Genomic DNA, 13448 nt, shown 5'->3' on the forward strand with positions numbered 1-13448 from the left:
GGACGCCTTAATCCGCTTGACCATCACGACCGGACATAAGGAAGTGATAGCCGAGGCTATATGAACCACTTCCCCGCCGGCACTCGGATGGTAATCTTGGGCATAGCATTTTATCAAATCACCTCATTCTTTGGGGCACACGTGAGGAACACAAATGCAAACAAGCCTGAATGGTCCCCTGGACTATATACAACTGAAAACTCACACCCCAGAAGTGACTCGAACCCATACTCTCACAACTGGTATGTACAGGGACGCCTTAATCCGCTTGACCATCACGACCGGACATAAGGAAGTGATAGCCGAGGCTATATGAACCACTTCCCCGCCGGCACTCGGATGGTAATCTTGGGCATAGCATTTTATCAAATCACCTCATTCTTTGGGGCACACGTGAGGAACACAAATGCAAACAAGCCTGAATGGTCCCCAGGACTATATACAACTGAAAACTCACACCCCAGAAGTGACTCGAACCCATACTCCCACAACTGGTATGTACAGGGACGCCTTAATCCGCTTGACCATCACGACCGGACATAAGGAAGTGATAGCCGAGGCTATATGAACCACTTCCCCGCCGGCACTCGGATGGTAATCTTGGGCATAGCATTTTATCAAATCACCTCATTCTTTGGGGCACACGTGAGGAACACAAATGCAAACAAGCCTGAATGGTCCCCAGGACTATATACAACTGAAAACTCACACCCCAGAAGTGACTCGAACCCATACTCCCACAACTGGTATGTACAGGGACGCCTTAATCCGCTTGACCATCACGACCGGACATAAGGAAGTGATAGCCGAGGCTATATGAACCACTTCCTCGCCGGCACTCGGATGGTAATCTTGGGCATAGCATTTTATCAAATCACCTCATTCTTTGGGGCACACGTGAGGAACACAAATGCAAACAAGCCTGAATGGTCCCCAGGACTATATACAACTGAAAACTCACACCCCAGAAGTGACTCGAACCCATACTCCCACAACTGGTATGTACAGGGACGCCTTAACCCACATACATAAGTGGAAGTATGGGTTCGAGTCACTTCTGGGGTGTGAGTTTTCAGTTGTATATAGTCCTGGGGACCATTCAGGCTTGTTTGCATTTGTGTTCCTCACGTGTGCCCCAAAGAATGAGGTGATTTGATAAAATGCTATGCCCAAGATTACCATCCGAGTGCCGGCGGGGAAGTGGTTCATATAGCCTCGGCTATCACTTCCTTATGTCCGGTCGTGATGGTCAAGCGGATTAAGGCGTCCCTGTACATACCAGTTGTGGGAGTATGGGTTCGAGTCACTTCTGGGGTGTGAGTTTTCAGTTGTATATAGTCCTGGGGACCATTCAGGCTTGTTTGCATTTGTGTTCCTCACGTGTGCCCCAAAGAATGAGGTGATTTGATAAAATGCTATGCCCAAGATTACCATCCGAGTGCCGGCGGGGAAGTGGTTCATATAGCCTCGGCTATCACTTCCTTATGTCCGGTCGTGATGGTCAAGCGGATTAAGGCGTCCCTGTACATACCAGTTGTGGGAGTATGGGTTCGAGTCACTTCTGGGGTGTGAGTTTTCAGTTGTATATAGTCCTGGGGACCATTCAGGCTTGTTTGCATTTGTGTTCCTCACGTGTGCCCCAAAGAATGAGGTGATTTGATAAAATGCTATGCCCAAGATTACCATCCGAGTGCCGGCGGGGAAGTGGTTCATATAGCCTCGGCTATCACTTCCTTATGTCCGGTCGTGATGGTCAAGCGGATTAAGGCGTCCCTGTACATACCAGTTGTGGGAGTATGGGTTCGAGTCACTTCTGGGGTGTGAGTTTTCAGTTGTATATAGTCCTGGGGACCATTCAGGCTTGTTTGCATTTGTGTTCCTCACGTGTGCCCCAAAGAATGAGGTGATTTGATAAAATGCTATGCCCAAGATTACCATCCGAGTGCCGGCGGGGAAGTGGTTCATATAGCCTCGGCTATCACTTCCTTATGTCCGGTCGTGATGGTCAAGCGGATTAAGGCGTCCCTGTACATACCAGTTGTGGGAGTATGGGTTCGAGTCACTTCTGGGGTGTGAGTTTTCAGTTGTATATAGTCCTGGGGACCATTCAGGCTTGTTTGCATTTGTGTTCCTCACGTGTGCCCCAAAGAATGAGGTGATATGATAAAATGCTATGCCCAAGATTACCATCCGAGTGCCGGCGGGGAAGTGGTTCATATAGCCTCGGCTATCACTTCCTTATGTCCGGTCGTGATGGTCAAGCGGATTAAGGCGTCCCTGTACATACCAGTTGTGGGAGTATGGGTTCGAGTCACTTCTGGGGTGTGAGTTTTCAGTTGTATATAGTCCTGGGGACCATTCAGGCTTGTTTGCATTTGTGTTCCTCACGTGTGCCCCAAAGAATGAGGTGATTTGATAAAATGCTATGCCCAAGATTACCATCCGAGTGCCGGCGGGGAAGTGGTTCATATAGCCTCGGCTATCACTTCCTTATGTCCGGTCGTGATGGTCAAGCGGATTAAGGCGTCCCTGTACATACCAGTTGTGGGAGTATGGGTTCGAGTCACTTCTGGGGTGTGAGTTTTCAGTTGTATATAGTCCTGGGGACCATTCAGGCTTGTTTGCATTTGTGTTCCTCACGTGTGCCCCAAAGAATGAGGTGATTTGATAAAATGCTATGCCCAAGATTACCATCCGAGTGCCGGCGGGGAAGTGGTTCATATAGCCTCGGCTATCACTTCCTTATGTCCGGTCGTGATGGTCAAGCGGATTAAGGCGTCCCTGTACATACCAGTTGTGGGAGTATGGGTTCGAGTCACTTCTGGGGTGTGAGTTTTCAGTTGTATATAGTCCTGGGGACCATTCAGGCTTGTTTGCATTTGTGTTCCTCACGTGTGCCCCAAAGAATGAGGTGATTTGATAAAATGCTATGCCCAAGATTACCATCCGAGTGCCGGCGGGGAAGTGGTTCATATAGCCTCGGCTATCACTTCCTTATGTCCGGTCGTGATGGTCAAGCGGATTAAGGCGTCCCTGTACATACCAGTTGTGGGAGTATGGGTTCGAGTCACTTCTGGGGTGTGAGTTTTCAGTTGTATATAGTCCTGGGGACCATTCAGGCTTGTTTGCATATATATATATATATATATATATATATATATATATATATATATATATATATATATATATATATATATATATATATGTCGTACCTAGTAGCCAGAACGCACTTCTCAACCTACTATGCAAGGCCCGATTTGCCTAATAAGCCAAGTTTTCCTGAATTAATATATTTTCTCTAATTTTTTTCTTATGAAATGATAAAGCTACCCATTTCATTATGTATGAGGTCGATTTTTTTTATTGGATTTAAAATTAACGTATATATATGACCGAACCTAACCAACCCTAGCTAACCTAACCTAACCTATCTTTATAGGTTAGGTTAGGTTAGGTAGCCAAAAAAGTTAGGTTAGGTTAGGTTAGGTATGTTAGGTAGTCGAAAAACAATTAATTCATGAAAACTTGGCTTATTAGGCAAATCGGGCCTTGCATAGTAGGCAGAGAAGTGCGTTCTGGCTACTAGGTACGACATATATATATATATATATATATATATATATATATATATATATATATATATATGTCGTACCTAGTAGCCAGAACTCACTTCTCAGCCTACTATTCAAGGCCCGATTTGCCTAATAAGCCAAGTTTTCCTGAATTAATATATTTACTATAATTTTTTTCTTATGAAATGATAAAGCAACCCTTTTCTCTATGTATGAGGTCAATTTTTTTTTATTGGAGTTAAAATTAACGTAGATATATGACCGAACCTAACCAACCCTACCTAACCTAACCTAACCTATATTTATAGGTAAGGTTAGGTTAGGTAGCCAAAAAAAGCTAGGTTAGGTTAGGTTAGGTAGGTTAGGTAGACGAAAAAACATTAATTCATGAAAACTTGGCTTATTAGGCAAATCGGGCCTTGAATAGTAGGCTGAGAAGTGCGTTCTGGCTATTAGGTACGACATATATATATATATATATATATATATATATATATATATATATATATATATATATATATGTCGTACCTAGTAGCCAGAACTCACTTCTCAGCCTACTATTCAAGGCCAGATTTGCCTAGTAAGCCAAGTTTTCCTGAATTAATATATTTACTATAATTTTTTTCTTATGAAATGATAAAGCAACCCTTTTCTCTATGTATGAGGTCAATTTTATTTTATTGGAGTTAAAATTAACGTAGATATATGACCGAACCTAACCAACCCTACCTAACCTAACCTAACCTATATTTATAGGTAAGGTTAGGTTAGGTAGCCAAAAAATGCTAGGTTAGGTTAGGTTAGGTAGGTTAGGTAGACGAAAAAACATTAATTCATGAAAACTTGGCTTATTAGGCAAATCGGGCCTTGAATAGTAGGCTGAGAAGTGCGTTCTGGCTATTAGGTACGACATATATATATATATATATATATATATATATATATGTTGTTCCTAGTAGCCAGAACGCACTTCTCTGCCTAATATGCAAGGCCAGATTTGCCTATTAAGCCAAGTTTTCATGAATTAATTGTTTTTCGACTACCTAACCTACCTAACCTAACCTAACCTAACTTTTTTGGCTACCTAACCTAACCTATCCTATAAAGATAGGTTAGGTAGGGTTGGTTAGGTTCGGTCATATATCTACGTTAATTTTAACTCCAATAAAAAAAAATTGACCTCATTCATAATGAAATGGGTAGCTCTATCATTTCCTAAGAAAAAAATTAGAGAAAATATATTAATTCAGGAAAACTTGGCTTATTAGGCAAATTGGGCCTTGCATAGTAGGCCGAGAAGTGCATTCTGGCTACTAGGTACGACATGTATATATATATATATATATATATGTCGTACCTAGTAGCCAGAACGCACTTCTCAGCCTACTATGCAAGGCCCGATTTGCCTAATAAGCCAAGTTTTCATGAACTAATTGTTTTTCGACGATCTAACCTACCTAACCTAACCTAACCTAACTTTTTCGGCTACCTAACCTAACCTAACCTATAAAGATAGGTTAGGTTAGGTTAGGTAGGGTTGGTTAGGTTCGGTCATATATCTACGTTAATTTTAACTCCAATAAAAAAAAATTGACTTCATACATAATGAAATGGGTAGCTTTATCATTTCATAAGAAAAAAATTAGAGAAAATATATTAATTCAGGAAAACTTGGCTTATTAGGCAAATCGGGCCTTGCATAGTAGGCTGAGAAGTGCGTTCTGGCTACTAGGTACGACATATATATATATATATATATATATATATATATATATATATATTTATATATATATATATATATATATATATATATATATATATATATATATATATATATATATATATATATATATATATATATATATATATATATATATATATGTCGTACCTAGTAGCCAGAACGCACTTGTCAGCCTACTATGGAAGGCCCGATTTGCCTAATAAGCCAAGTTTTCATGAATTAATTGTTTCTCGACTACCTAACCTAACCTAACCTATAAAGATAGGTTAGGTTAGGTTAGGTAGGGTTGGATAGGTTCGGTCATATACCTATGTTAATTTTAACTCCAATAAAAAAATATTAACCTCATACATAATGAAATGGGTTGCTTTATCATTTCATAAGAAAAAAATTAGAGAAAGTATATTAATTCATGAAAACTTGGCTTATTAGGCAAATCGGGCCTTGCATAGTAGGCCGAGAAGTGCGTTCTGGCTACTAGGTACGATATATATATATATATATATATATATATATATATATATATATATATATATATATATATATATATATATATATATATATATATATATATATATATATATATATATATATATATATATGTCGTACCTAGTAGCCAGAACTCACTTCTCAGCCTACTATTCAAGGCCCGATTTGCCTAATAAGCCAAGTTTTCCTGAATTAATATATTTACTATAATTTTTTTCTTATGAAATGATAAAGCAACCCTTTTCTCTATGTATGAGGTCAATTTTTTTTTATTGGAGTTAAAATTAACGTAGATATATGACCGAACCTAACCAACCCTACCTAACCTAACCTAACCTATATTTATAGGTAAGGTTAGGTTAGGTAGCCAAAAAAAGATAGGTTAGGTTAGGTTAGGTAGGTTAGGTAGACGAAAAAACATTAATTCATGAAAACTTGGCTTATTAGGCAAATCGGGCCTTGAATAGTAGGCTGAGAAGTGCGTTCTGGCTATTAGGTACGACATATATATATATATATATATATATATATATATATATATATATATATATATATATATATTATAAACCTATAAAGATAGGTTAGGTTAGGTTAGGTAGGGTTGGTTAGGTTCGGTCATATATATACGTTAATTTTAAATCCAATAAAAAAAATCGACCTCATACATAATGAAATGGGTAGCTTTATCATTTCATAAGAAAAAAATTAGAGAAAATATATTAATTCAGGAAAACTTGGCTTATTAGGCAAATCGGGCCTTGCATAGTAGGTTGAGAAGCGCGTTCTGGCTACTAGGTACGACATATATATATATATATATATATATATATATATATATATATATATATATATATATATATATATATATATATATATATATGTCGTACCTAGTAGCCAGAACTCACTTTTCAGCCTACAATGCAAGGCCCGATTTGCCTAATAAGCCAAGTTTTCATGAATTAATATATTTTCTCTAATTTTTTTCTTATGAAATGATAAAGCTACCCATTTCATTATGTATGAGGTCAATTTTTTATTATTGGAGTTAAAATTAACGTAGATATATGACCGAACCTAACCAACCCTACCTAACCTAACCTAACCTATCTTTATAGGTTAGGTTAGGTTAGGTAGCCGAAAAAGTTAGGTTAGGTTAGGTTAGGTAGGTTAGGTAGTCGAAAAGCAATTAATTCATCAAAACTTGGCTTATTAGGCAAATCGGGCCTTGCATAGTAGGCTGAGAAGTGCGTTCTGGCTACTAGGTACGACATATATAAATATATATAAATATATATATATATATATATATATATATATATATTATATATATATATATATATATATATATATAAATATATATATATATATATATATATATATATATATATATATATATATATATATATATATGTCGTACCTAGTAGCCAGAACGCACTTCTCAGCCTACTATGCAAGGCCCGATTTGCCTAACAAGCCAAGTTAGGTTAGGTTAGGTAGGTTAGGTTAAGTCGGTTAGGTAGTCGAAAAACAATTAATTCATGAAAACTTGGCTTATTAGGCAAATTGGGCCTTGCATAGTAGGCTGAGAAGTGCGTTCTGGCTACTAGGTACGACATATATAAATAAATATATATATATATATATATATATATATATATGTCGTACCTAGTAGCCGGAACTCACTTCTCAGCCTACTGTTCAAGGCCCGATTTGCCTAATAAGCCAAGTTTTCCTGAATTAATATATTTACTATAATTTTTTTCTTATGAAATGATAAAGCAACCCTTTTCTCTATGTATGAGGTCAGTTTTTTTTTATTGGAGTTAAAATTAACGTAGATATATGACCGAACCTAACCAACCCTACCTAACCTAACCTAACCTATATTTATAGGTAAGGTTAGGTTAGGTAGCCAAAAAAAGCTAGGTTAGGTTAGGTTAGGTAGGTTAGGTAGACGAAAAAACATTAATTCATGAAAACTTGGCTTATTAGGCAAATCGGGCCTTGAATAGTAGGCTGAGAAGTGCGTTCTGGCTATTAGGTACGACATATATATATATATATATATATATATATATATATATATATATATATATATATATATATATATATGTCGTATATATGGCCTTGCATAGTAGGCCGAGAAGTGCGTTCTGGCTTCTAGGTACGACATATATATATATATATATATATATATATATATATATATATATATATATATATATATATATATATATATATATATATATATATATATATATATTATCGTGAAGGCTTGATTATATATATATATATGTACATATATATATATATATATATATATATATATATATATATATATATATATATATATATATGTCGTACCTAGTAGCCAGAACTCACTTCTCAGCCTACTATGCGAGGCCCGATTTGCCTAATAAGCCAAGTTTTACTGAATTAATATATTTTCTCTAATTTTTTTCTTATGAAATGATAAAGCTACCCATTTCATTATGTATGAGGTCAATTTTTTTTTATTGGAGTTAAAATTAACGTAGATATATGACCGAACCTAACCAACCCTACCTAACCTAACCTAACCTATCTTTATAGGTTAGGTTAGGTTAGGTAGCCGAAAACGTTAGGTTAGGTTAGGTTAGGTAGGTTAGGTTGTCGAAAAAACATTAATTCATGAAAACTAGGCTTATTAGGCAAATCGGGCCTTGCATAGTAGGCTGAAAAGTGAGTTCTGGCTACTAGGTACGACATATATATATATATATATATATATATATGTCGTACCTAGTAGCCAGAACTCACTTCTCAGCCTACTATTCTAGGCCCGATTTGCCTAATAAGCCAAGTTTTCCTGAATTATTATATTTACTATAATTTTTTTCTTATGAAATGATAAAGCAACCCTTTTCTCTATGTATGAGGTCAATTTTTTTTATTAGAGTTAAAATTAACGTAGATATATGACCGAACCTAACCAACCCTACCTAACCTAACCTAACCTATATTTATAGGAAAGGTTAGGTTAGGTAGCCAAAAAAAGCTAGGTTAGGTTAGGTTAGGTAGGTTAGGTAGACGAAAAAACATTAATTCATGAAAACTTGGCTTATTAGGCAAATCGGGCCTTGAATAGTAGGCTGAGAAGTGCGTTCTGGCTATTAGGTACGACATATATATATATATATATATATATATATATATATATATATATATATATGCGAACAAGCCTGAATGGTCCCCAGGACATTCAGGCTTGTCTATATATATATATCTATATATATATATCTATATATATATATATAGACATATGTTGTACCTAGTAGCCAGAATGTCGTAATTGTCCTACTATGCAAAGTCCAATTTGCCTAATAAGCCAAGTTTTCCTGAATTTATATTTTTTCTAATTTTTTTCTTATGAAATGATAAATCTGTCCATTTCATTATGTATAAGTTAATTTGTTTAATGGAGCCCTGTTGCTTATGCATCGTTAAACGCCTGGAAAGAGATAATGTTGTCATGCCTATATACTGTTTTTTATTGAGGCTTACAGTCCCCAAGAGGGCATTTGAAAGCATAGACGACGTTGGTCTCTTTTAAAGCGTTCTGCTTTGTGTCTGTAGAGTTTCTCATGAGCAGGCTGGCCGTTATTTGGTTTTATAGTAAATGTATTTTATAGTTTTTACTTTAAAACCAAAAAAACGGCCAGCCTACTCATGAGAAACTCTCCAGACACAAAGCAGAACGCTTTAGAAGAGACCAACGTCGTCTATGCCTTCAAATGCCCTCTTGGGGACTGTAAGCCTCAAAAAAACCAGTATATAGGCAAGACAACAACATCTCTTTCCAGTCGTTTAACGATGCATAAGCAACAGGGCTCCATTAAGGAACATATAATCTCTTCCCACAAACAAACCATCACCAGAGAAATCTTAGCAACCAACACTGAAATCATCGATAGATACAGCGATAGCAGACGGCTTGACATCTGCGAGGCACTACACATCAAGAAGTCAACACCAGCAATCAACAGCCAATTAATGCACAACTATATTCTACCCACTTCAAGACTCCGCTCCAATATAGAAGCATCAAGAAATATTGACCAATAGGCTTTGTACAATTACTTCCATTCAATACCCATTGTTTCGTGTTCTATCTTGTGTTTGAATTTAATACCCATTCAATACCCATTGTTGAAAGTTTGTTTTCAACTCATCCTCCTCACCCAAATGTAGATATAAACTCGAAAATGTGTAAGCTCTAATCAGTTTCAGTTGTGTGTTTGTAAACTAAAGTCTTTGAAAATGTAATAAGTTTTACGAAACGCGCTCAAGTGTCGCGTCAGACTAGAAATAAAAATTAATTTTGGAGAATAGATCTTTGAATTACCATCAAAAGTGAAAAGAAATGTAAGAAAGATAGAGAAAATTCGCGTTAGAATTATTAATCTTTCTTTTTCGGTCATATTTAATAATATATGTCTACAGGAAAGACTGCTACCAAAATATACCTATATATATATATATATATATATATATATATATATATATATATATATATATATATATATATATATATATATATATATATATATATATATATATATATCAAATGTAGATATAAACAAATCATGAAAACATTTGAGTGAGGTGGATGGGGTGAGGTGGTATTAATAGGGTATTTAATTCCTAAACACAAGACAGAACACAAAACAATGGGTATTTGAATGGAAGTGATTGCAGAAAGGTCCATATTTCTTGATGCTTCTATATTGGAGCGGAGTTTTGAGGTGGGTAGAATATAGTTGTGCATTAATTGGCAGTTGATTGCTGGTGTTGACTTCTTGATGTGTAGTGCCTCGCAGACGTCAAGCCGCCTGCTATCGCTGTATCTATCGATGATTTCTGTGTTGTTTACTAGGATTTCTCTGGCGATAGTTTGGTTGTGGGAAGAGATTATACGTTCCTTAATGGAGCCCTGTTGCTTATGCATCGTTAAACGCCTAGAAAGAGATGTTGTTGTCTTGCCTATATATACTGGGTTTTTTGGAGCTTACAGTCCCCAAGAGGGCATTTGAAGGCATAGACGACGTTGGTCTCTTTTAAAGCGTTCTGCTTTGTGTCTGGAGAGTTTCTCATGAGTAGGCTGGCCGTTTTTCTGGTTTTATAGTAAATCATCAGTTGTATCCTCTGATTTTTGTCTGTAGGGATAACGTTTCTATTAACAATATCTTTCAGGACCCTTTCCTCCGTTTTATGAGCTGTGGAAAAGAAGTTTCTGTAAAATAGTCTAATAGGGGGTATAGGTGTTACCTGGTTGAAACCTGGTTGATGGGGTTCTGGGAGTTCTTCTACTCCCCAAGCCCGGCCCGAGGCCAGGCTTGACTTGTGAGAGTTTGGTCCACCAGGCTGTTGCTTGGAGCGGCCCGCAGGCCCACATCCCCACCACAGCCCGGTTGGTCCGGCACTCCTTGGAGGAATAAATCCAGTTTCCTCTTGAAAATGTCCACGGTTGTTCCGGCAATATTTCTTATGCTTGCTGGGAGGACGTTGAACAACCGCGGAAAACAACAAGTTGCATGGCGTTTCACTTTCCTTTTCATGATGTCTTGGACGAAACCATTGGAGAAGCCGTTGTTGACTAGGACCTGCCTTACCCTACAGAGTTCTTCGTCAACTTGCTTCCATTCTGAGCTGTGGCTGAGAGCACGGTCGACATAGGCGTTAACAACACTCCTCTTGTACCTATCTGGGCAGTCGCTGTTGGCATTTAGGCACATTCCTATGTTCGTTTCCTTAGTGTAGACTGCAGTATGGAAACCTCCGCTCTTTTCCATGACTGTTACATCTAGAAAGGGCAGCTTCCCATCCTTTTCCATCCAGCACGGAACTCTGCTCAAATGCCTCCTTCAGCTCCTGCAGATGTCTGACATCAGGTACCTGTGTAAAAATGTCGTCAACATACCTGCAGTATATGGCCGGTTTCAAGTTCATGTCGACTAAGACTTTTTGCTCGATGGTACCCATGTAGAAGTTTGCAAACAGGACACCTAGGGGAGAACCCATGGCGACCCCATCTACTTGCTTATACATGTGCCCATCCGGGCTCAAGAAGGGTGCCTCTTTAGTACAAGCTTGGAGTAGTGTCCTTAGAATATTTTCTGGTATGTCAAGAGGAGTACAGGCCGGATCACGATACACTCTGTCGGCTATCATCCCGATTGTCTCGTCCACAGGTACGTTGGTAAACAGTGTTTCGACGTCCAATGAGGCTCTTATCCCTGTGGCCCGTGTGCCCCGCAGTAAGTCAACAAATACCTTTGGAGACTTCAGGCTGAAGGCGCAAGGGACATAAGGAGTCAGCAGGCCGTTGAGTCGCTTTGCCAGTCTGTACGTGGGTGTGGGTATCTGGCTAATGATTGGCCGAAGTGGGTTTCCAGGCTTGTGTGTCTTGACATTTCCATACGCATATCCAGGTTTATATTCCCCAATAATCTTTGGCACGTGGAGTCCGGATTTCTTGGCGTTCACAGTTTCGATCAGTTTGTTGACCTTTGCTTTAAATTCGGCTGTAGTGTCCTTCGTTACCCTTTGGAATTTAGTTTGGTCAGAGAGTATGAGGTTCATTTTCGCCAGATAGTCGTCTTTTTTAAGAATGACGTATATTGGCGACTTGTCACCTCTCCTGACAACTGTCTCCTTGTTCTCACGAAGGCTTTTGGCTGCCGCTTTGAGCTCGGGGGACAGTATGGTGCTTCTGTTGTTGCCTCGAGTCTTTCCTCCTTCCGCAATAAGTTCTGCTGGTAAGGTATCTTTGGTAGTGACCTTCTTTTGTGTCTCGAGGTCGAATATGTCGTCCAACAGAATTTCTAACACCACTATATATATATATATATATATATATATATATATATATATATATATATATATATATATATATATATTTATATATATATATATATATATAACTGAAAACTCACTCCCCAGAAGTGACTCGAACCCATACTCCCAGAAGCAACGCAACTGGTATGTACAAGACGCCTTGATCCACTTGACCATCACGACCGGACATAATGAGGTGATAGCCGAGGCTATATGAACCACCCCACCGCCGGCACTCGGATAGTTATCTTGGGCATAGCATTTTACCAAATCACCTCATTCTTAGGGGCACACGTGAGGAACACAAATGCGAACAAGCCAGAATGGTCCCCTGGACAATATGCAACTGAAAACTCACACCCTAGAAGTGACTCGAACCCATACTCCCAGAAGCAACGCAACTGGTATGTACAAGACGCCTTAATCCACTTGACCATCACGACCGGACATAATGAGGTGATAGCCGAGGCTATATGAACCACCCCACCGCCGGCACTCGGATAGTTATCTTGGGCATAGCATTTTACCAAATCACCTCATTCTTAGGGGCACACGTGAGGAACACAAATGCGAACAAGCCAGAATGGTCCCCTGGACAATATGCAACTGAAAACTCACACCCCAGAAGTGACTCGAACCCATACTCCCAGAAGCAACGCAACTGGTATGTACAAGACGCCTTAATCCACTTGACCATCACGACCGGACATAATGAGGTGATAGCCGAGGCTATATGAACCACCCCACCGCCGGCACTCGGATAGTTATCT

Source organism: Procambarus clarkii, chromosome 58 (assembly GCF_040958095.1).
Source record: "Procambarus clarkii isolate CNS0578487 chromosome 58, FALCON_Pclarkii_2.0, whole genome shotgun sequence".
NCBI lineage: Eukaryota > Metazoa > Arthropoda > Malacostraca > Decapoda > Cambaridae > Procambarus > Procambarus clarkii.